The 25,601-nt window shown below is 45.1% G+C and overlaps 1 pseudogene across 1 annotated transcript in view; it reads right to left on the bottom strand.

The window, feature by feature from the left end:
• The window catches only part of LOC144280868 (NADH dehydrogenase [ubiquinone] 1 alpha subcomplex subunit 1 pseudogene), a 220,776-nt pseudogene that overhangs the window by 98,543 nt on the left and 96,632 nt on the right, over positions 1–25,601 (bottom strand). The window contains exon 5 of the transcript XR_013349298.1: positions 13,005–13,126. The product of XR_013349298.1 is annotated as an NADH dehydrogenase [ubiquinone] 1 alpha subcomplex subunit 1 pseudogene (transcript). The remainder of the gene's footprint in view (positions 1–13,004; positions 13,127–25,601) is intronic.

Below are 25,601 nucleotides of genomic sequence, written 5' to 3'. Positions count from 1 at the left end.
GCTCGGGAGCACTCATCCTCTCACCTGGCAGCAGGTGAAGTGGAGGTCGGGCAGCCAAGCGTGCCTATTCTGGTCTTGCTGGTCCTTAGTTGGTACATCTTTGCCTCAGACCTGCGGGATTGGTGATGAATTGGGGACCATAATACCCGTCAGATAAAGTTGTTCCACAAACGAAACTGATATTTTTAAACAATTTGGTTAAACAAACCCACTCTGAGTACCAGCTTTGCCACTTCCTAACTGGGTCACTTTGGGCAAGTTGCTTGGCCACTCTGAGTCTTCCTTTCTCTACCTTAAAATGAGATAAAGCTATTAACAGTCCCCCAGGGCCATGGATGAGTGCATGGAAGAGCTTTGTAGGACAATATATGCTCATAGATTTTCAATAAATATTAAATTCCTGTCTCAATCTGATAGAAAGATGCATTTCTTTCTGAATTTAGGGTGAGGGGTGGGAATTAGAGATTGTATTTTATGTCAAAGTCACAAATACTGGCATAAAGCTAAAAAATCCACTACACAGACACTGAGGGGATCCACATGACACTTCAACATGTTACCCTTAGATAAACGATCAGAAAGCCTACCTAAAGTGAACACTGCAATTTCACAACATTTTCCTTCCTGGGGTCTCTGGCTTTCTAGTACTTGGGTGTTTGCTTGTTTCGTCATTTAAGCCAGTGTGGTGCAACAGATTTAAAGTAGGTGCTACTTTTGGCTCCCAGTAAACACTAGAATTTCCCTGTATGTACTAAATATAAAAAATCATGTAGTTAGATTCAAAGACACAACCCCTCTCCCCCCACACTAAAGAAGCCCTTTTCTAATGGGGGTGGAGGTGGTGAGAAGAGGGAAACTGAAGTAGTTTTAAATGTGACCAGGAGTTGTAATGATGAAGTACTGGGGAAGATTTATTTACTGACAGAAGGGATACTTTCAAATCTACCTTTTTTATGATGGGACACATTCACATGGATATCGCAACTCACACATAAGGATTTATGAAATTTTGCAAAGAAAAGTTCTTTTAAAAAAAGTTTTTTAAAGATCTTATTTACTTATTCATGAGAGATACATAGAGGCAGAGACATAGGCAGAGGGAAAAGCAGGCTCCCCGTAGGGAGCCCGATGTAGGACTCGATCCTGGACCCTCACACAGAAGCACGGGAATTATATTCAGCAACACTACCCAGTCTTTGCCTTAAAAACACCTACTCTACTGTCTGGCTGGAGAACCACTGGCCTCATCATTATCTAGGAGCCCAGAGACGAGGGAGCCTCATAGAGACTAGAACCAGCCAGCCAACAAGAACAGTGACAACAAGCACCACTGCAACACAATGACTTAACACTCTCAAGTGCATTTGAAAATAGCCCCCAACTTTCCAATTTATATAGTTCGACATGAATCAAGGGGAAGAAAAGACAGCGTTAACCACACACAACTGAATTTCTCAAAAATATCTTATTAACACAGCCTTCCCAACAAATCCTCAAACTTACCAGTCTCAACAAACTTTGCATTGACTGATGCTCTTGTCAACTAGAAATGATACAGATGGGGAAATGAATGACATTTCCATTCTTAAGTATTTACCTGATGTCCCACCCTGTTTGCCTTGAGAGAGTGGCTGTTTGCAGAGTTATTGGAATGTGTGGAACAGTTTGCTGGGAATGCCAGCTCAGGCCTTCCAGAACTAACCCTCCAAATGAATTGCAGAGGACAAAGACCTTGAGTTCTGTTTTTCTGCAGAGTTGACTCATATGTGTGTGTGTTCATAACATTTAAAGAAGTAATGTGCCTGGAGAACAGGAAGGGAGCTGCTTTACAAGCAAAGATAAGATGTGATTAGAGTATGAGGTTGATCAGATAAAGATACCACACACATAATTTGGATTTTAGCCGGTTCTTTAATTTATTCTGAAAGGAAAAGGAGGGGAGAAAGATGGGGACGAAGAGCGTTAGAAATTGGCTTCCCACGAGCTGCCTCTTTTAGACACACTTTGTGGTTTGTTTCGATCCCATCTTTAAAAAGAAGTGGCCATTCGTTTCCTCTTCTCGGCCTCCCTGTCCTCCCCTTCATCCTTCTTCTAAGAAGTCTGGTGGAAACTTCCTTAAAAGTCCTATCTATGTGCACCACCCTATCTTAGAAGACTTGCAACATTTATTCTCAATGTCCTCGGTTTACCTTCCAATGGAAGTATTACTGGAAAGAGATTCCACAGCATTCGACTAAGAGTCACAAATATTGTAGGTATAAATAGCAAGGAGTGGGAGAGTCACCCCGAGACTGGGTCTCCATTGAGTCTTTAGGAATCCAAAAGATGTGCCATCATCTGTTACAATGTTGGTGAGACCCCATCACCACTGGGCACAGAGGGGGTTTCTTTTTTCCCTCTAACCACTTCAAAGCACATTATGGATCTTGTGGGTCTTTTTTTTTTTTTAATTAAGTTTTTAATTTTAATTCCAGTGTAGTTAACATACAGTGTAATATTAGTTTCAGGTGTACAATATAACGATTCAGAAATTCCATCCATCATCCAGTACTCATCACGACAAGCACACTCCTTGATCCCATCACCTATTTCACTCCTCCCCTCTCCCCCATCTCTGGTAACCATGAGTTTATTCTCTATATTGTTTTTTTTTTTGTTTTTTGTTTTTTTAATTTATTTATGATAGTCACACAGAGAGAGAGAGAGAGAGAGGCAGAGACACAGGCAGAGGGAGAAGCAGGCTCCATGCACCGGGAGCCCGACGTGGGATTCGATCCCGGGTCTCCAGGATCGCGCCCTGGGCCAAAGGCAGGCGCCAAACCGCTGCGCCACCCAGGGATCCCTCTATATTGTTAAGAGTCTGTTTATTGGTTTTTCTCTGCCTCTTTTTCCCCCTTAACTCATTTGTTTTGTTTCTTAAATTCCACATATGAGGAGTTCATATGGTATTCATCTTTCTCTGACTGACTTATTTTGCTTAGCATTATACTCTCTAGCTTCATGTCATTGGAAATGGCAAGATTTCATTCTTTCTCATGGCTGAATAATATCCTGTTGTATATATATACCACATCTTCTTTATCCATTTATCTATCGATAGACACTTGGCTACTATAGATGATGCTGCTATAAATATCGGGGTGTGCATATCCCTTTGAATCAGATCTGGTGTTTTGACAACACCTTCATGGGGCTTGAAAGCCAAAAAGTCTTATATCTTCATTTAATAGTTAAGGAAATCACAGGGCAGAGGTTGAATGACACTTGCAGGTGGAAAGCCTGTGCTAGAATCCGGGTTTTCTTTGTTCCAGTTGGTTCCCTCTCCTTGTTCTCATTGATCACAAAATATTTTTAGACAATCCACTGGCAGGGACAGTATTTGTAAACAAAACAGCTGTCAGCCACCTGCTTGGAGAGAGAAAGGTAGCACCTCGAATATTGCCAATCTATCTTAAGGCTCGCTCTGAGGCCAGGACCTCAGATGTCCGTTGACTTCCATTCCAAGACCTTGGAGGTTACAACCAGATGGAAATGGAGAAGAGGACCAGAGTCCACAGGGAAATGAAGGATGGAAAGTTTCTAATTAGAAACAACTTGGACTTTGGTTGGATTATTCTTCTTGTCTCAGAAACCTTCCACAGAATGACTTCCCTCCCTCCATTGTCTTTGTATGTTTTGCTATTTTTGAATTGGCATATTTACACATTTTAAATTTTTCTTTTTTGTCAAATAAAGTAAAGCAATTTTGAGTGGCCAAATATCTCCTGAAGCAGATCTTGAGAAGCAGAATAATGAGGTTTTCAATCATGCACATGACTGACAATTAGCTAATAAAAATCCTTTTCCCCCCTATTTCCTCAACAGTCAGTTCTCAGAAAAACAATCATTTACTGTACATACCCTATTTACCAGCAAGGTTAAAAGTTCAGGCAAAGAAAGACATCAAAATATTTACATTAAAGCAAATCAGTGTTTCTATACCGTGTCTGGCTCTGCAGATTCAGGATCGAGCCCTGTCACGCTTTGGAGAGCACAGGAAGCTCTGGAAGGCTGGCCCTACGCTTCTCAGGCTCTTTCTCTTGAAGACTGTTTTCTTTTTCTGAGACTGCTGTCTTGGCTACCCCTGCTTTTTAGAGCTTTCCTTTCTTTTGATGTTTTACGCGTTATAGCTTGGGTCTTTAGGACACCACCAGAATGTTTTTACTGATGGCATGTTTCTATTATTTCCTTGATACATTTATTTGTTTTCTATCCTCAACTTTTACGGGTTAAGATAAGGAGGATAGTCACCATTACTGAATCTGTCCTTTGTGCTTTCATACAGTACTGCAAATATCCTCTTGCATCCATATGGTAAATTTGGAAACTGAAGTTCAGGGACCCAAGAGCTTGCTGGAGACCATGCAGGCCAGAATTGGGGCACATCTGACTGGGTTCTTTTATTTCTGGAGGCTCCATTGCTCTGACCCTAAAGGAAGGGCCCCAGCACTGACCATGTCTTTAGAAATATTTTCTCCTGGGTCACTCTTGTCTCAAGAAGAGACAGGTCAAAGAAAGGCAGATGGTCTTTACCTAACACGAACAGTGCCCTCCCCGAGGAATGACACATGAGGGCTGGAGCGGAGGCCACGTGAGCAGCAGGCCAGGTACCCATGCTCTGGGGACCAGTGAGCCACCCTCACCTGTTGTCAGCATTCTGCCACCCAGCAGATACCTGTAGAGCTCTGGCTGTCACTGAGACAAGGACCCCAGCATCGTTGGCCTTGGCCATCTGGGCAAGACAAGGTATTGCTATAGGTGCCAGTAGGAGACACTGCGTTGGAAGCAGCTCATCTGTCCACCAGCACGGACCCCAGAGGTGAAACGTGGAGCCCAAAGCACTCCTCAACTGCCCCTATGTCAGCAAGCAGGGCAGAAGGAAGGGGCTTCTGTTCACATGATTCTGCCCCGGGTCCATCCTTTCTGGGGTCCTGCCCCACCCCAGTAACTAGCTGGGTATGAACTGCCCAGCTTAGTCCTGTCCTCAGGGGCTCCAGGCATGAGTGGTTCAGAGCCGGCACTCACCAGGCCCAGATGGTATCCCCGTTCCACCCACCCCCTGTGGGAATGGGGTCCCCTTGCGGGGGGCACAGGCCTCTCCCCTTCTACTAGTGTCATGAAGCTCTATGTGGGTCTGAAGAGATCCTGCCAATCACTGCTGGGGGCACACACATTTGCTGTTCCTCACATGCTCAAGAAGCACACCCCTCACACCCACTGCACACACAAACACACCTACCCACAACCTGCACACATCCCAGACACTCACATACCTATCTGCACACACCAGGGACACCCACAGGTATACACATGTGCTCCACAGGTGTACACACACATCATAGACTCCCCCCCCCACAACCCACTCCTCACGTGCACACTGCACAGATACCCACCACACACACCCCTGCAGATATGCAGGTGCTCATGTACTACAGACACCCACAGCCAGTCACACATGACACACACATACCACACATGCACACAGTGAACACACACAAACACGAGCTATAGACAACCTACACCCAGACCACGCATGTGCTATACCTACAACCAGTCACATACACACCACACGTGTACTTACCATATGCACCATACACAGCAAGACACATACTCAACAACCCACACCACACTCACATGCACACACCCACATGGCAAACACACGTACAAGAGATGGCCACGCTCACATCCACGCCCTACAGACACATAAGCATACATACACACACACCATAGATACACATACCACATATATACATCCCCCACATGCACACATGCACCCCCACACAATACTCACACGACCATACCACACACACCCTTATTACACACACACGTGCGTGTGCACACACTCATTCTCACACCCCCGTTATTGACTCTGATAATTCTAGGGCAGCCTGCCAGAACCATAGATGAACTGCCAAACACCTGTACTTCTCAAAGAGATAGATGACAGGTATGTGGAGGAGTTACTGTTTGTGAAGTAACTTCTTGAGGAAATAAAAATGCAGATACAAGGTAACCTAACAGAGTTGTGTTCTGCTGCCTCTAGAGGTTCCAAAAATAAAAATAATGGAATAAGGATTGTTAAAGGGCTGCCGGTGGAATACCAGTAGTTTGGGATGATACATTTCCCTCCTTTTTGCTCTTCTTCTTCAAATGGCAGCAACCACTCCTGCTACTGCTGTATCTCCTTTCATCTCCTTCTCCATCCCACTGACTCTCAAACAGCCTCCCTGTTAGCTGGGACCCCTGGGCACCTCTGACTGATTCCTTCCGGATCCCCCAACTAGCTTCTCAGAAGAGCAAAGACCAAATTCACTTCACCAACATTTACTCACCACCTACGTAAGGCAGGCATATGTTGGGCTTTGGAGGTAAAAGGTGTTACCACAGAGCTCTGACCTCAAGGGGCCCAGAGAGCAAAGCTAGCAGCTGTGCTCACCAGTCTTCTGGGATCTTGTCAAATGCAGATTCTGGTGCCAGGGGGGCCGGGGGCGGGGGGCTCTACCTTTTTGACCCTCCAACCGCACTTTGCGTAGTAGACAGTTTTCAGAAACAAAGTCTGCCCACATCCCGGTGCCTCTTGCAAGGACCCTCACATGATTGTGGCACAGGCCAATGCCAACAGGACCAGTGTTTACAGAGAGGTAGGGGCTCAGGTGACCACATCTGCCCGCAGTTGTGCTGTAGCCATAAAGGGGACCCTGGGACTAGGCGTGGATCACTTGACTTCCAGTCGCCCTCTGTTTTCAGTTATGCTCTGGTGCTTTCTTCCAATTGTCCCTTACAGGTCACACTCCTTTTTAAGGGAAAATGGCTTAGCTTTTACATATTTATAAAATATGGAGAAGCAGCATGGTAGGAGAGTGGGGGGGGACCAGACCACTCTGGATTTAAATCCAGGATGCACTAATTTTATGATTTGGAGCAAATGGAAACTCAGTTTTCTTTTCTTTTCTTTTGTTTTTTATTGGGGTTCAATTTGCCAACATATAGCATAACACCCAGTGCTCATCCCATCAAGTGCCCCCCTCAGTGCCTGTCACCCAGTCACCTCCTCCCCCCGCCCACCTCCCTTTCCACCATCCCTTGTTTGTTTCCCAGGAAACTCAGTTTTCTTAACCAAAACCAAAGAACAATCATCCCATCTCTGGAGCCTGTTACTGGGACTGGAAATATAGCTGACCCCATGGGTTTGAATGGAGCAGGTCCACTTATACATGGACTTTCTGTGGTACACTACTGCAATGTGTTTTCCCTTCTTTATAATTATCCCAATAAGATTTTTTTCTCTAGTTTACTTTATAGGAAGAACACAGTGTATAATACATATAATATATAAAGGATGTGTGAATCCACTGTCATGTTATCGGAAACACTTCTGGTCAATAGCAGTCTATTAGTAAAGTTCGGGGAGTGGCAAAGCTAGACCCAGATTTTCGATTGTGTGTGTGTGGGGGGGGGAGTTGGGGCCCCTAACCCCCATTTGGTTCAAGAGTCAACTGTAATATGTGAACCATCAAAAGTTGTGTCCTAAGCAAATGAAATCCTCAGATGGTAGCTGGAATTATTCTAAAGACACATTTATTAACCCATATACTTATATCACTGGAAATGCAGTACCTGTAGATTTGGGGAAAGTGAGGCAGGGATACTAGGCTGAAGGAGTCGCCTTCCAGTCATGAGGACTCAGAATGGCTTTTGAGGTCCTGCTAAGTTATGTAAAAAGGGAGACAGAGCCATGATTACAGAAGTGAGAGCATAAGGCATAGGCAGATCTTTAAGGGGTGACCCAAAACTCATTATTTGGGGACATCGGTCCTCCCTGGACACCCATGAGTCAAAGCTAGACATTCCCCAGGTTGACTCTCTTCTGCTGGATAAAAGCAAAAGTGACTCAAAAGTATCTCAGTACTGACAAGAAGACATTTAGATCCAGAAATCTCGAGTTGAACCATTTGTCAGAAAGCCTCAGCAGAGAGACAAGCATGTTGCAGCTTGCCCAGACTATGAAACCCTCACTGCTGTTGAAAACTGAATCAAAGAACCCAATGTGGGGATTCACGTGAAGGAAGCCAGGCCCAGCTGTTTTAATTATAGTGCCTTCCTGAGCCAGGTGCCCACACGTGGAGCAGGGCAGGAAAGTGGATTGCTTTCACTCAGTTTTTATGTCCCCTGGATGCGTGTCTCTTACTGGCACACCTGATGGAAAGGAACCATGTGGGCCAAGAAGCATGAGAAGGTAGCTACTTCACATCCATATGTGATCACCTCAGCCTGGGCACGTGGACGGGGCCAGGTTTTGGCCGGGCTTGAAGTCTGTGCACCCTTAATTTCAGAGCCACTTGCAAACATCTTAGAGGTACTGGCGTGAAAGGGAGAGGATCTGGAAGGCCGGGAAATAACATCACCATTTTCCAGAGGAATGGGTTCTAAAAACTACAGAAGAGCAGACTCACTCTAATTTCCCAACAAACCCAGAAGAGGCATTTGACAAGGCTCTTAAGCATTTGGGAAGAAAGTGGTGGTCTCTAAGAGGCAACACGAGTTCTCTAAGAGAAAGTCATTCCATGCTAACCTCATTTCCTGTTTTGACGAGCTTCACCAGAACAGTCGATTAGGGGAATGCCCCAGAAAGTGTGTCTTGCTTTCAGTAAAGCATCTGAAAACCTCTCATTGTATCCTATGTACATAAGATACACAAGCTGGGCCAGTTGATGGTATAACCGGGCGAATTCACAGTGGTGGGGGTGACATTCCCAAAGAGGGCAGGCCATGGCATGCTGTTGGTCCTGCTACGCCTACTCCCATGCCCACTGCCAGAGATGACCAGGCTGGCCAAGCCATCCACTTGATCTCAACAGCTCAGACTAGCCAGTGTTTTCTCCCCACTGGCAGATGAGGTTTGAAATGATTTTCTGCAGCTCTACACAGAGAAGGTTGAAGGCTCCAAGGTGACAGGGCTTCTTCAGTTCCAGTCACATCCTTTAGATGGAAGCAGGGATATTGCTTCCATGGAGACCAACGGGGTCCTGTCCCACATTCCATTTTAAAACTAACTTGGAGGGATCCCTGGGTGGCGCAGCGGTTTAGCGCCTGCCTTTGGCCCAGGGCGCGATCCTGGAGATCCAGGATCGAGTCCCACATCAGGCTCCCGGTGCATGGAGCCTGCTTCTCCCTCTGCCTGTGTCTCTGCCTCTCTCTCTCTCTCTCTGTGACTATCATAAATAAATGAAAAAAAAATTAAAAAAAAATAAATAAAATAAAACTAACTTGGAGGGAGACACTGATGGCACGTTGGTCACATGTGCAAATCACACAAACCTCTCAGGACAAAATGAACTCACACCATCAACTCACAAGAGTGAGAAGGCAGGAATGAAACGAGACAGGAGCAACGGTGAAGCCCAGGTTTTTCTGAAAAAACACAGTTCACTGGAAGAGTCCAAAATTCGATTCTAGCTATGCTGCTACATACTTGAATGTGACCAGAGATGACAAAGTAGAACATTTGAGAGTCTTCACCTTTACTTTTTAATTCTTTCCATAATACTGAACTCTTTCTTGGGGTGTTAGACAGGCACTAAAAATCCTTTCCCTACTTCTGATATGGCCTTGTTGTGAGGACAAAATAAGTCAGAGGTGGTAAAGTGCTTTGAAAAAGGGAAAGCTCTGAAATTCAAAATAGTATTATTATTTGTTGTAAGGTGCTTTCCCTCCAAAAAAAGAAAAAAAAAAAAAAAAAAAAAAAAACCTCTGACAGCCTGTGAGTGATAAGCAGAAAATGATTCAGCTTTGGCTTCTGTTTCTCCAGCTGTAACCCCAGATTGGCTGAGCTTGCGGAGTGGCCCCAATGAGCCCATTTCAAATCGTGAACTCACAAAATTCCAAACTCCTCCTTTGGCCATCTGCTTTTCCAAAAGTTCTTCCTGGACAGTGCTTCCCACTGTCCTAAACTCTGGTAATTAAATCATCATTCAGACAGCTCCCTTTCCAGGGCTAGGGATGCAAAGATGCAAATCGAGTAAACAGCCAGAGTGAATGCCAAGTGACTTGGGTTAGAGTGCTGGACTTTTGTAGGTATTTTAAGTTCTTTCAGATCCTACCATGCAATCCTTGGAAAGCATGTCACTCTTGCTACTGCATATCCCTGGCTCAAAAGGTAAATGAAAAATACACTGCAGGCCAAACACAGGAGAGCAGGCCCTGGCCAAATTAACTTACTGAGATAACCACCTTACACTTCTCTTGCATTCAGTGTGATTTCACTTGGCAGTTACAGGCACCAGAGTTCACCTAGACAGAGCTGTCTGGTAGACTTTCTGTGATGACACATGTGTTTTATATCTGCGCTGCCCAATATGCCAACCATAGCCACGTGTGGATACTATATTTAACTTAACTACAGTAAAAAGGAATTAAAAATGTAGTTCCTCAGTCACACAGCCATGTTTTAAGTTTTCATGAGACATGTGTAGCTAGTGACTACCATATTGGACAATACAACCCCAGACCAACAGTTCTTAATCTTGGCTACATGATAGAATTACCTGGGGAGTCTCAAAAAAATACTAATGTCTGCCCTTGCATCCCAAATTCTGTTGTGATTGGTCCTAGGGGAGCCTGGGCATTGGATTTATTAAAATTCCTGGGTAATTCTAACGTCTGGCCAGAATTCAGAACCATTGCCCCAGCCGCCGAGAACTGTGTGTTCCATTCTTGTTTGTTCCTCTTGTTATCCTTGTGAACTAATTATCCTGAAAATACCACATGAGTAATTTCTGCTTCTCCCTGAGCCTGTGACTTCCACCTTTTCCAGGTCATAAATACCCTTAGTGGGTTAATTTCTGATAAATGGGCAGAGGGTATAATTTAGTTCTGCTCAAAAGCACAGGTGAGAGGAGATCTTCTTCCAAACAAGATCCCCTGGTTCTGGGATAGGGGGATGTGTCTTAAGGGGCTGACTTAAGTCTGTGTGAGCAACCCATGAGGCACATCCACAAACCCACAACTGGGCCTATGCTCCATGTACTCTCAGGGGCTTTGTCTCTGCTTCCCCATGACACATTTCTGTACTACCTCCTCCTCTTCTAGAACTCTGAGAAACAGATCCAGCTGAGAGGAGGGAAAAGAACCTCAGGGCAGGGTGAGATCTTTGGGATCATCCAGTCTTCTTGGTGTTCTGCAGAGGAAAGCAGCATCCAGAGAAGTTAGGTGATTCACCCAAGCAAGAGTTGGCAGAGCGAGGATGAGGGTCTCATACTCCAGATCATTGAGGACACATTTCTCTGTTACTTGGTTGCCTTTAATCTTCCAGGACCATATGCAAATGTAATTTAATTTAAGGACATTGATTAGCAAGTCAAAGCTTGGTTTCAGGTGAGAATCTGATTATTTAGACAACAGACAGTTTATGATCAACCTTTCCTGCTGGGTAGTATATTGACAGAGAGCCTGCGTCCTCACCTTAACTACTCCATTTACCTCCTCACACCATCAGAGGTAAATGGACTCACAATTTCCTCATCCACCAAACATTGGTTTGGATACCAGACTATTCAACATCACAGTGTCACTATGAGAAGTGATAAGGCAATGGATCCAGTCAATACATAACTATTGAGTAGAGTGTTAGGTGCTGGGATGGACTGGGAAATAAGACCGACTAGAATTTTCCTCCATAGAGCTAAAATTTGGAAGGCAAGTGAGAGGAACACAGCTAATTAATAAATGAACAAACAGGATATTGTTGCTATTGGCAAGTTCCATGAGGAAAATAAAATAGGGTCATGAAATAGAAATAGCGGGGGTAAGGGGTTGTCTCAGGACAGGTGGTCAGAGAGAGCCTCCCCGAGGAGGAGGCATTGCAGGACACACTGTACCATGCTCTAGAGATCAACCCTAGAGAGGGTTGAGATTATCATCGTGGTTGACTGAGAAATTAATTCTGAGAAGCATGAAACACCATCACTTTAAATCATTCGTGGACATCTGCTAAGCTTAAAAGTGAAGGCTGACAAAAGCGATGAAGGCAGCTACCAACGGCCTCTCTGACCAGGTCCCCAGGAGGACTGAGTTGTTCCATTAAGGGTTGGGGACGAGGGTAGTACTCCACTGAAGGAATGCTTTGACATTTACACCCATTCTATAGAATGTTTGGTTGCCATCCCAGAGGCTCAGATTTGAAGGGTGAATTGAAGAAACCAGGGCATGTACATGAAATGAGTAGGCTGTACATCCATGATGACTGCATGATGCCACCCTACACCTTGTGAGCAAAGCCCCAGCATTAGGCTAGAGGCACTGGGAAGACCAGGGTAGAGTTGGTCCTATCCAAATTATCTCTAGAACATGGCACACAGTATGCCCCAAAGAAACCTTGTGGAATGAAGAAATGAATGGGTGACTGATGGGAGGGGGCAGAGGAGGCAGCTGAGAAGACAGAGGCCTCTAGCAGAAAGCTCAAGGTTGGTGATGGTTTTGGGGTCACCATTTGCAGACCATGATCAGAATATGAGTGAAAAGAGAGTTCCAAATGTCTTCCAGGGTTTTCCTCAAATGTCACACGGGCCAATACTGACTCTAGAGAGGTCTTCTAGAGCTGTGGAAGAAAAAGGCAGGGCAAACAAGGCTGAGTAATAAGAGATTCAAGTTGAACGCTCTTCTAAAGATGTCATCGTGATCTGGGTGGTTACGGCAGGGTTTACCCGTGGTGCTATAGAAATTAATCTCAAATGCTATTTGTTTTCTTCCAGCTAATGCTTGAGTATAGCTAATAAGCAAACAATTCATTTTTCTTGAGTTTTGCTTTTAATGAAGGAAAAGGGATTAAGACACACAGGGACTGGTCAGATCAATAGGAAACTGGCTAGACGAGACTGTGACCACGACATCACAAACACATCATCGTGAATGTGGAGGCCCTTGGAGTCCACAGCAGTTAGGATCAGGCCCCAGGGGAAACCCTTCACCTGCACTCCGGCTGTGGGCAGCAGGTAGAGGCACTGGAGGGGGCCGAGTCCTGATTTTTCTGTGTCTGTGTCATTTTCGATCAACTGTGTCATACAGCTTCCTGTTTCATCTCCCAGTTATTCTGAAACAAAAACATGCATGAAAAACACAGGTCACTGCCAACCGCATTGAGAGACAGTCACTCCAGTACATGGAAACCGAAAAGGAAAAGACAGATCATAAATGCCACAGTAAGCTGGGGAATCAAATTTATCAGCATCTATTCAAATAGTGATAATCAATGAAAATTGCGGGTGGCAATGGGGAGGGGGGCAGGGCATTCGTTTAAAAATAATTCACAAGAGACTGAAAAGGCAGATGTTCCCAGAAGCCCACTACCTGTTTACTGAAAATTGAAGTTAGTTCTGACCGTCCGGGTCAGGTCTACTGCTGGAACACACTGAGGCTTTTCCCCTACATGTTTCTGTTGGTCTCCCTAAAGGGTCACACAGGACTTTCAGGACAACTCCGATGTTTGCCCAGGTGATGCACGAGCACCAGTCTCCAATGGTCCAAAGGGATGTGAGAGAGAATTGTAGAATTGTAGCCCAATGAGGATGGACCAGGAGGATGGTGGTTGAACTTCCACTCCCCTATTATTTCCCCATCTCAGGAGCATGAGCCTCCCAGGTACATGGAAGCATCGTGAACAGATGGGCTTCCACCAAGAAGCCTTAGTGAGGTGGAGGGAAGAAAAGAGAAGGGCAGCTCGTGATCAGATAAAGGAGTGGGGAGGGTGGCTGGCCAAACAAAAACCTTGACATGGCTCAGACAGCTCTAAGGACTATGGTTCTAATAAAAACAACTTTGCTACTTGAGACCAGTACGATGTGGCTCCCAAGCAGCACATTGTGGAAGCTTATTCTCAGTTCCCAAACAAGTGAAAGGATGATTCCAAAGACAGGCAGAGGTCCGGGTCAATTCAGAAATACAGACAGTGTCACCTCCCCCAAAGATGGTGGCCCTACAAGCCAGCTTTGTGCTTACATTTGTGGCTCAGACATGTGGGGGTGGAAGACAAGGCAGGAGACAGAAATGCCATGGGAGGGAGGTCAAACCTCACACCTGCCTACACTTTCCAGCCATCTTCTCTGACCAGGTAGTATTTATCATTGGTTAGAGAAGGAACAGGCTCTGCCTGTCTACTCAAAGCCCCCGTGGGTACTGCTGTCCCCTCCACATGAGACCTGCCCAAGATGCAACCCTGAGTTCACCAGGAAAACCAGCAGCCCCCTGCCCCTCCCCATTTCCTGACTTTTGTTAATGGCACAAAATTCTCTGTAAAAAGGGAGGAAGGGGCACATGATTTTGGAACAACCCCATCCTCCCCCTAGAGACTCATTCACAATGCACATACAAACGACCCTGAGAATTTAGGAAATAAAGAAAGCTGTTGAAATTCATTTATTGTGTGCTTCCCAAACATATCTGGAGCAGAACCCTTTTCACACTAGCAGCCTTTGCCAGCGGGGTTCTGCTGAGTGGCAGAGGTCAAAGCTTCTCTTACCCACTCATTGTTCCTGCTGTCCCGACATTTCACATGGCAGTTGTGATAGTCTGTATTTATTTCTTGAGACTCTGTATTGTTTTTCCTTATATCTTTCCCCTAAACCTTCTGTTCAAGTGAGTTAGCTGATTCCCATCAACCCCTGCAGCCTTAGTTTTTTCCTCAGAAGCCCCATTTGCCCGTGGCAGTCGGGCTTTCTGAGAGGTGATAAATTTGGCTCTGTGGTTATCTAACATTCTAAGAAGAATGCTGCCCAGATGAGTCTGCTGGGAAAACCAGCTTCCTGATTTGTGTCCTATGAGCTAGCATTTTCTAACGTGACTTAAAGTCTGGAAACTGGACACAAGATGTCTTATGTGGTGCCTCTCTGGGTGGGCAAAGAGAAACAGGAACGAAGAAATGCATCAGTGATGGGCGTGGGTACAAGGGAAAACCTGGTTCCTTTAGTTTCACCATTGAAATAGAGAGGTGGCTAAGGAACTTGCACTCTCTTCCAGTGATTCCCCACTTTTGAGGGATTAAAAAAAAAAAAGTACAACAGCCAGGCAGATGTTAGCAACAAACACTCAACCACGCAGGTCTTGACCTATATCACAAAGAGTGAGACATGGCCGGGCCTTAAGGATCATCTGGTCAACCTTCATTGTACAAGCACCCACATGGAGGAATTCAGCAATCTTCCTAAGGTCACACTGGAAGCTGACACCACTGGGACTGAGACCTGGGGTCCCTCCTACTTAGATTCTCAATTCCAGCTTCCCCTATAAGACCTGAGCTAGCTCATTTAGGAGCTTTTGCATGGATAAGTAAAATCCATAATGACTCCATTTTGGCCTGGCTGTCTAGCTATCACTGAAAAAACTGAAGATAACCCATTCAGGAACTTTAAAAGATTTGTCCCTCATTCAGAGCCAATCATACATTTGGCTTCCCGTTTGCTGGCATCCACTGGGAGTGGGTGGAAACTGCCAGCCCGGTGTTGGACAGTCCCAGAGGAGCTTCAGGTCACATGTTACCCCTTTGCTCTTACTCCCCGTTTGGCTGAATTACACTATTCCTGACCATCTCTAATATGCAAGGGGCCCCAATTAGTTCTCCCCATTGTGTACACAACTTCCCTCTCCCTCAGATCCAAAGGATGGCCTCAGGGTCAGACACATCACACTGCAAATACAAACCCTCATCAGGGACTTGATTTTCTGGATGTTCCCTGAGCTAGCTCCCCAACCTTGCCCTTTCTGCTCCTAATGGCAGAGGAACAGCTCTAGACATGGGAAACTGAGAAGGAGTGACAAAACAGTAGCTCAGACACCCACTCCCAGACTGGATGGTTCCCTGGATGGCTTCACCCAGGCCTCTTTCTCAGGCAGTAAGTATGAGGGCACAGGGCTGGGGAAGCAAAGCCATAGACTTCAACTGGCTGTAACATCCACGGCACTGCCAATCCCTCACTGCTGAAAGGCCAGACCAGTGCCCCCAGTCACCAATGTGTAAAACGCATTATTCTACACTGAAGTCTTTTCAACGCTTGGGAAAATGACAAGCCAGGCACTCACATCCTGTTCATGCTGACTCACGGTGGATTCTGACAGTGTTGGGAGCCAACTTTTTAAGATTTCGAAACAGCTGCCCAGGGGGATAGGATGTATTCAACAGCACCAAGGTGTCCAGCTCTCAGAAGCCCACTGTTTTTATTTTTCAAGAAGTTAAAACTGAGAGGGCACGGCCAGGAAGCGTTCGTTGCTTATCACAGACTAATTTCAGAGATAAGTGATATGGGTCCCTTGTGTAAATTATTAGGGTTCTATGCTGCCAGACGCATCAGGGCAGGGGAGAGAGAAATCTACTCTTGAGGGGCCCCCCTTCCCTTGTTTCTGAGGGGGGCTCCCATTTCTCAAGCTAAAGCCACGTAACTCTGAGCAGACTTAGAGCCTTTCCTGAGGGGATCTCCCTTGAGCAGCAGTTTTCGCAAAGTGTTCCACACATCATTACAGACCTACATGTGGTTCAGAAACACTCCGTGTCCCTCAAAACCCCTGTCAGCAGAGCATGAGCCTATCCCAGGGCGGCCCCAGAACACACCCAGATTCTCTTGGCCATCACTTATCGAGCACATTCCATATGCCAGACACCATCCCAGAAGTGCTCTCTCCCTTTGGCATGACATCGGCCTCTCAGGTTGGTGCCATGAGGCTCATCCCTCCCACCTGGAAGGCCAGGGAGGGCACCACAACTAGTTAGTAAAGAGTGGCACCCGGATTCCCACCTAGCATCCTGATCAAGATGTTCTGGCCCTCTTCTGAGAGGAACAGGAGCTCACAGGTGATTCACATACCTTGTCCCTCTGTGGATCCTGGGAGTTTGTCCACCCTCTGGTACAGAGAGGTGCCTATTAAACATCTCCCCCCAACTCATACCAAAGGTGGGAAGAGAGACCAGAGCGGGCAACCCAAGGATGGCCCTCACTGGATTATTGCCTGTGGCAGTCAGGCCATCGCCCCCTCACCCTGGCCACTTTCTCTAGCCTTAACATAAAACCCACTTTTCAAAGAATTAAACCTCAAAACACTTTTAGCAGACCTATAGTCCGGTTAGCACTGTGAAAACTCCAAATTACAGGTAAAGTTGTCTAGTTACCGAGGGATGCAAAGTTCTGAAGGGCTGGATTTCCCGCTATGGCTCAGCTGTGCAGGGCACATGAAGGGACCAGGTACTAGAGGGAAGATGGATGCAACCAGCACGTTCCATCAGACGCGGCCCTTTAGGTATTGTAATCACCCATGGCCTATGGCCCTCACCAGGGCTTCTCAACACTGGCCTCTGAGCCAGCAGCATCACACCACATGAGAATGTGTCAGAAATACAAATTCCCAGGCCCTTTCTCAGATCTTCTAGACTGGAAATGCTGGCCGTGGCGCCCAGGAATGTCTGTTTTCATAAGCCCCCGGGTGGGTCAGGTGCACACCCAAGAATCACCAGTGGTGACTGAAGTTCAGAAGACCCAGTGAAGCTCTCGGACATTGGGCCATGGGCTTGGTCCCTGGTGACTGTGGGTCACCACAGGTTGACCACATACTGATGTTCTCTGTTTAGTTAACTGTTTGCAAGTCCCTCACCAGATGGTTCTCTCCTGAGGTCCCCACAGTGGCAGGAAAGAGCCAGCAGAGGCCATCTGAGACTTTCAACAAGTTCTCGGGGTGACTTGGGGAGAAATGTTGACATGATGGGTCTCTTAATCTCTTTTTCTGGATGCTGCTCATCTGCACAGCATGGGCTGAGCACTGTGGGATACTAAATCGGCTTGAGTCACTGCCCCGGCTCATCCTTTTCTCTTCCAGCCAACCTGCCCGCTCCCTGACCTGCCCTGACATCTGGGGATATTTCTCCCCAATAAAAGAGTAGGAGCTGTTTTCACCAGCTTGACCCTCCTCACCACCACCCTGGAAGGAGAAGTGGGGGCAAAGCCCACTGTGCTTCCAAGCTCTGCTCACGCCGACAACACGCTGGTGGTGGGCACCTGCACCAGGCCCACGGGCGGACAGGTAGGCGGCAACATACAACCAGCTACCCTTCCCCCAAAAAAAACATTAAAAAGGTTTATTATTTTAAAAAAAAACTAACCTCATACAGGAAGTAAGAAAAGAAGAAGAAAGAGGAGGAGGAGGAGGAAGACAAACCCAGGCTACGACACTGAAAGTGGCAGAGATGGAGGTGCACACAGATACCACGACATTCCTCAGTTTCCACTGTCCCCGTAGTAGGGGCGGTGGGAAAGGGCAGGGGGGACCCCGAGGAGGGGGAGGTGAGGACTTACAAGGCTGGAGGCGGCAGAGTAAAGAAAGGGACTATGAGTCACGCCGAGGCACAGCCTCGCCAGACGCAGGGCAGGGCATGCGGTGGGACCACGTCCCATTCAGGGCCCTCTCTGCAGGTGTGGCCACGCCAGCCAGACTTGGAGGAGACACCTAAAATGGAAACTGCCATTCGAGATTGTCCCACGCACCGGCTGCCTCTCCTGTCCCACGCTCTGCCCTCCTGTGTGTTTCAGGTGAAGACACAGGAGTTGCCAGGTCACGAGCAACTCCCCGCACGCCCCCTCCCAAGGTGCAAGCCTGGCAGCAGCCAGCTAGAGAGGCGCCCCCACGCCGGGCCCTACCTGCAGCCCTTCTGGACCGCAAGCCCGAACTGGCCTGACCTGCTTTGGTTCCATGGACACTGACTCGAGGCCACTCCAAGTCAGGCAGCAGGAGGCAGGCCAGATGCTTAACCCAGAGTCACCGGCCCTCGCCGAAACGTAGCCCAAGTGGATTTTTAAAAAGAGGGGTATGGGACTCACAGTATCCACTCAAGGATTAGAAGGAGGAAAACCAGAGACACTAAAGAACATTTCCTCTTTCACAGCACCAGACAGTAGGAGAACAGGAAATAGGAGCCCTCCCTCCCCGTGATCAAAAATAAATACAAACACTGTAAAATATGCACGCGTTGAAAAGATATCAATCAAGAGGATTTCAAGTCATTGCTATCGCTGTCAAAGAAAGCCCTTGGTCTTAAAAAAAAAAAAAGAAGAAGAAGAAAGAAAGAAAAGAAAAAGAAAGACAGAAAGAAAGAAAAAGAAAAAACTGTACAACAAAATCTCAAAATAGAACCAAAACCTGCAAATCATCCTCAAGAGTGTATTAGGAACCCATGTCTTAGCAGGCTGTTGAAAGGTTAATAATTTTCCTACCGAAACTGAATGTGGGTTGTGAAAGAACATTAAAATGAAGAAAATTTCCCCGTGGCTGCTATTTTATTATCACCAAAGCCATCAAGTTTCAGTTTGAGTTATTTGTATTTATTTGTGAAAACAAAGATTAGATAAGTAGAAACATAAACCTCATCCTAATTATTGCCCAGGAGTATCTGATTTTTAAGACAAAAAAATAAGACCACCCCCCCACCACACACACACACAGTCGAGGCAGAAGTCAAAACAACGGAGATCAGAGACTGTACTGCTGTCTCCTTTTATCACTTGAAAAAATGTATTGTCTCGTGTCAAACATTAACATTTCTGTACAGTCTGAGAAGATAATTTGAGAGTCTGTGTGTCCAACTGATGGCTGAAATTTTTCTCAACTGCATGCTCGGGTAGAGAGCTTTTTTTAAATTACAAACAGTGATTTTTGTTTGACTCTTGAAAAAAAAAAAAAAAAGGAGTAAGAGCCACACCATTTAATGTTGCAGGCCTGAAACAATGCCATTTAAGTGCTGCCTTCAAAGATCAAATTCTCAGCTTTGAGACATTTATGACCAGGTGGAGCCTGGATGAGACATGGGGTCTAGGGGCAAAAGCTAGATTTCAATTCAGATGTGTGTCTCAGATGCCAGGTGAGCAAGCTTTGTTTTCTGGGGTTTTAAAAGAAATTCACTAGATGAAATGGTTAAATCAAAATCTATGGGTGAGCAAAAACTTCTCTTCACATACTTCCAGCACAACATAAACATCAGAATGAAAAAAAAAAAAAATAACATGCAAAAAGACCTTCAGTGGTCTCACATCACCGAACAAACTGTTTTTCTACCTATTTTGTGTTGCTGGCTTTTGTTATCAGCCCAATCGGCAAATTGTGGCCAATTTTGTCATGGTTTAAGCAGACATTTTGTTCCCAAACTGCTTTCAACATTTGAGCTACCAAATACAGTTTATGAGAAATTGAACAAGCCACAATACAAACAGAAAAGGTATCTATTCTTGCTAAATTAACCCCTTTTAAGGTTAAAATGACACACACATAAAAGATTAAAAAAAAAAAAAGAATTCTAGTAAATCCAAATTTGAAACAACCAAATCAGACTTTCCTGGAAAAAAAGAATAATTAATGATTAACCCACTGATTGGATTTTGAAACCAACTACATGACATTCCCTAATTCTGATCAGCATTACACCATAAACTTGCTTTTAATGAGGCAACATGTCATTTTTATTTTACACACACACACATCAAATATTGTCTGAATATGCAGAGCAAAATCCTAAAGGAATCGATTGAATTTTGCTAAGGTAAAATAATCGGTTAAGCAGTTATTTACTACTGAAAATAAATGACGCCCACGTAGTTCATCTTATATATTAATATTGAAACCAAATGGCAGTCTTATACCACAAATCATTTCATAAAAAAAATAATGAAACTAGTTAAAATGAAAACATAGGGTTTTAATTTTATGAAACATTAAATATTGAGATCAAAATAATAGAAAACTGACTTGGCTTTTTAAATTTTGTTTTTGCTGATTTACAACAACAAATTGAAAATGAAAAAAGAATGAAAGAATCCTTGCTAAAAATTCGAGAATCACTACTTGGAAGAAAAGCAGAATGTCAGAGAGAAGACTGAAGAAAACTTCTGTTTGCAATCCTACCTCGTATTTGAAGGCACAGCAATATGTACACCATTTTTAGCCTTTTAAAATACCAGCATGCCCACACACCATCTCAGATTAAACCAAGGAGAAAATGACACATTCTGAAACCATTTTCTAAAGCTTCTTTTCCTGATAACACTCAGACGCTTACAATCAAATTAATGAGTTTCTAAAAAGCCCAAACAACTCTCCATAAAGAGACAGAACTGTTCACAACAGCCTGCAGACATTTCTAAATTTTTTCAGGCAATCCTGAGAGCATTAGTCCTGGCTATTTATATTTAGAAAAAGCTAAGCTGTTTGTAACATCTATATTAGAAAGAAATGCTACTCAGTGCTTTGGCTAATTAAATTGAGACACCATTGGAAAAACACCAGTAGATTGAGCCCCGGATCCCCCTCATTTCAAACAACTGAAAAGTTAGTTCACTCCTTTTCTCCACCTTCTTTGCACCCATTTGTATTCTCACAATCTCTTCAAACTTGAAAATTCTTTAAGTAGTAAAGAAAGGAAACACCCACAGCAGAAAGCAAGTCATTATTTCTTCTGAAAGTGGATTTCTTCCTAAATCATCGACCAACAAATAAACAGTAAAAAGAACTAAAAAGAAGAAATCACAAAACTCAGAAGGACACTGAGACTATATCCTGGCTGACAAAAGTTTAGCATGAGGAATTTTAAATCACTGGACACATTTGTGGACACTTTACAAGCTTCTTGGTGAGAGGCAGGCATTGCTTTTGGGGAGCTTGAACCCAGGACAGGATCAGGGTAATAATATCTTCTGGCAAGGTCATGGGTTACGTCGCTTCACTCCAGACCTAAAACATGTGATTCAGACTTGACACTTTATGTTTTTCTGTTCCAAGTCTTTCAGCGCTTGGTGCTTTAAAGCAAATAGCCTGGCTGAAGCAAGACGAGAGCATTTAAGAACAAACAAACCAAGATCCCTTGAGGGAACACGACAATTTAATTGGGACAGGGAATGAGAAGGCTGGGGTAAGCACCTGAATTTGTGACCTTCAGAGATTTTTCTGTCTGAGGAATTTACCCTAGAATCTCTGCCCTTACCCTCAGCCAGCATCATCGAATGCTCACAGGCAGGAAAAGCCTGACCTTAGCTAATACTTGCCCACTCTCTTTAAACCACACGCAGCCCCTGCCCCCGATGTCAGACCTGGGAAATGATGGCGATTTTAGTCATCTGGAAAGAGTGAAACATGACATGGTCCTGAAGCACTTTCTTCATGACGGCTGTCATTTTGACTCTGTTTTTACCACAACTAAAAAGGCCGTGCTCACGGAACAGATTCAGGTTCGCCCTCGACTCTCTCTGCAACCCGGGAATTTCTTAAGAGCGGAGGGGCACCGTATAGAAGCTTTCATTGGAGAAACAATCACAGCATTAAAGAAAGAAATCCCCCACTTTGCTTTTGCAAGTGGATAAATCAAAATGTGAACTCTTCCATATTAAAAATAGTTTGCAGCCTAATTACTGCACAGGCAATCAGCTAACCTGTTCTTCCTTTTTTTTTTTTTCCTTTTCACAAAATGCATTTGTTAACAGCAAGATTTTAAAACACCCATATGATCTCCAGAGGTATTCCCAAGTGGAAGTGAAATCATTACCCCCCCACCCCCATTTACTAGACAGACCTTTTATTTGAAGCCATCTATCATGTATGAAATGATGACACTTTGGTAAAGCAAACTGGCTTTGAGGGTTAGGGAAGGTTCAGCTGTAAAATTAGAACACCAGGCTTTTAATTTTTTTTTTTAAAGTAAGTAATAGTTTTCCAGAATCTAGAAATAACTGCAACTGGGGGAAAGAAGAAGAAGAAGAAGAAGAAAAAGCTACACAGACAAGGATGAGAGAAGCCTGGTAACTCAGAACTCTTGACCTAGAAATAAGTGTCTCTCACATTTTATTTTCTATTTTTCACAAAGCAAACACAAATAGCTTTGAGTCACAAACTGAAATGTGTTACACGAGTAAGAAATCTAAAATATATTAAACACCATTGTCTCTAAGTGAACACAGAAACAGGAATTGCATGTCTTGCTGGTGTGAATCTAGTGCACCGTGTTGCTGGCACAGAGAGTGAACAAAAAGGCAGAACAGACCATCGAGAACAGGATAATTTTGGTCCTCAACTCAGGCTACAGCTAAAGAATTCTCCTCTGACAGGGTCTGTTAGCACAAGTAAAAAGCATTGTGGATACCCTTGGACTATGAAGAGCAGAGTATGTTTCTGAGTCTAAAACTTTTCATTGATGTTGGCTTAAAAGCTGTTTAATTAGCTGTAGGATGCCAACCAATCTTTTTATCAAAGCCAGCTGAAAACAAAACTGAGAGAAACAGCTTGTGGTTTCACAAAAATGTATTTACATGAATATATTTTAAAGGGAGTTCGATCATTAGGTACGATGTCATCTGTGATGTGTGGTGGATTTGACATTTAAAGATGTCAGGGGTTGTCAGATTTATCTCTAGTCTATACTTGGTTTAGAAGTCACCGCTTTTGTGAGCAGACCTTGTTTTGCTAAATTCCAGCCCAGAAATCTGAAAAGACTTAATGCTTATTTACTGCACACAAATCCTCCTCATGTCCTCTCACTTCCTTACCTAAGATCTACTAAACAGAAAGTGGAGCCTCGGGTGACAAGTGGAATATAAGCCCACTTTCACACCTCGTCACAAGGATGGTGACAGAGGCGAACAAACCACAGTGAACAGAGCACCCAGGGAGAGTTATTGATAAGCACAGTGTTTCCTGAAATAGAGAAGGGTCCGAGTCCTTTAGCCCACTTCTTCACGGAGACTTGTCTTGGAAAGAACATTCTGATAAGACGGGCTTTCCTTCCCTTCACACTTAAAATTGTCAACGGTGAGGAAAACCCAGAGCGACACCGAACGCTTTACCACGATTCTAGCTGCCTCGATAGAAGTCATATCAAAGGAGCCGAGCAAGATCTTGGATAAACACCCGCCCTCGGGTACCTTCAGCCAGGGCCAGGGGTCAGTAGGTTTGGTCTGTTGGTTTAGCAACCAAGAAGTGGTGCTTTACATTTTACCGAGAGGTAGGTAAGTGAATCACCACCACTTCACTATCACAAGAACGAGGTTTGGCGACTGTATCAGACACTCGTCCACTCCTTTCCGAATGTCACTTTCCATTTTGCCTCATCTTTTGGGAGTGGAAATTAAGCCCTAAGACAAACGAAGCCGAAGACAGGCTGTAGCAGCCCCAAGTGAAATCACCACACTGTAGCCAACACCACCCCTGAACCACAGAACCTCATGCAGGGGACTGTGCAGATCTCTCAGAAAGGGAAATGGTTGTTGGTATGATGTGACAAAAATGTATATTCAAATGGGAAACTCTGTTCCCTACCGCGCTTCCACCTTCATTCACACCCTGTGGACCTCAAGGGGTATCTTGGGATAGTGCAGCTGGCAACGTTGTTTTCAAAGGGTTACAGAAACAAATGTTTTCTAAAACTGCACTATTCATCAAGTTACTTTCTATAGTTTGTTTTAAAGAAAAGGGTTTCTCCCCAAACCCAACTCTTTCATTGTGAATCATTTTGTTAAAAAAAAAAAAAATGAAGCAGCAAACTTATTGTGATGACAGAAAAATTAAACAAGATGACAAAAAAAAAATGGAGCATTAAAATCTGCCCACATAGGTTGCCGTTCAACCCCAGGAGAGCCAGGCCAGAGGAAATCCCCACCCGGGCTCTGACAGAGCAGCTAGAAAAGGAAGCAGCACAGGGGCCCCGGGGAACAGGCCGGGGACGGTAATGATTGTAACCTGTCCCCTGCTCTGCAACTGTCTTCTTCGTGGGAGAAGGCAACCTCGATTTATTCTATAAACCCAGAGCCCCTGGATTTCGTTTATTGGGAGCTCTCTTCTTGCCTGTGCCATGGCATTCATCTGAGAAGTCACAAAAACGAGGGCACGAAGAACAGGAAAGCTGCTCTCCGAGGAGGAGAAGTTTCTTTCTCCCTTGGGCGCCAGGGAGCTCCACTTCTAGATTCTGAAAGGGCCCGTTCTATCAGCTTCTTGGAGCACCAGGCTGAGGTTCGGAGCCAGCACACAGAGGTCCCAGGGACAGCTTTAGGGGCTGGTTTGGAGAAGGACAAGTAGAGAAAAAGAGTCACGATGCAGGGCCCCAGCACTTCTGATGGAACTGCTCCAGAATGGCCAGGCTAGCCTGCAAGCTAAAATGTGAAGTCTTCCATTTCAGCAAATCAGAGGGACTTCCCAGCTTGCCGGGACCTCCTGCCCACCTGCCCACGGCCACGGGCAGGGACAAGGAGCCAGTGAGGCAATGCGCGCTCTGCCTCCCTAGTTTCTCCCTCCGTGGCGGCCTTTGCTGTTGACACAGTCCCCACGGCGTCTGGGAGGCGACACCCCTCACAGAACCTTCTCTCTGCTGCTGCCCGTTGCTAGGGGATGAGCCCTAACGCTCCTCGTCGAGAACAACAGCAGCGATCCTCACTTGGCGAGTGAGTGAGCAAGCACCAGCATTTCCGTTTGGTGGAAATAATCCTTAAAAACATCCTCATTTACATTTCCTCTCAGAAAGATGGCAACATCCGTCCCATTCTGAAATGTAGATTTTCTTCATC

The sequence above is a fragment of the Canis aureus genome, chromosome 12 (genome assembly GCF_053574225.1).
Source record: "Canis aureus isolate CA01 chromosome 12, VMU_Caureus_v.1.0, whole genome shotgun sequence".
NCBI classification, from domain to species: Eukaryota; Metazoa; Chordata; class Mammalia; order Carnivora; family Canidae; genus Canis; species Canis aureus.
The sequence above is the reverse complement of the archived record's forward strand: the minus strand, read 5'-3'. Positions and strand labels throughout refer to the sequence as shown.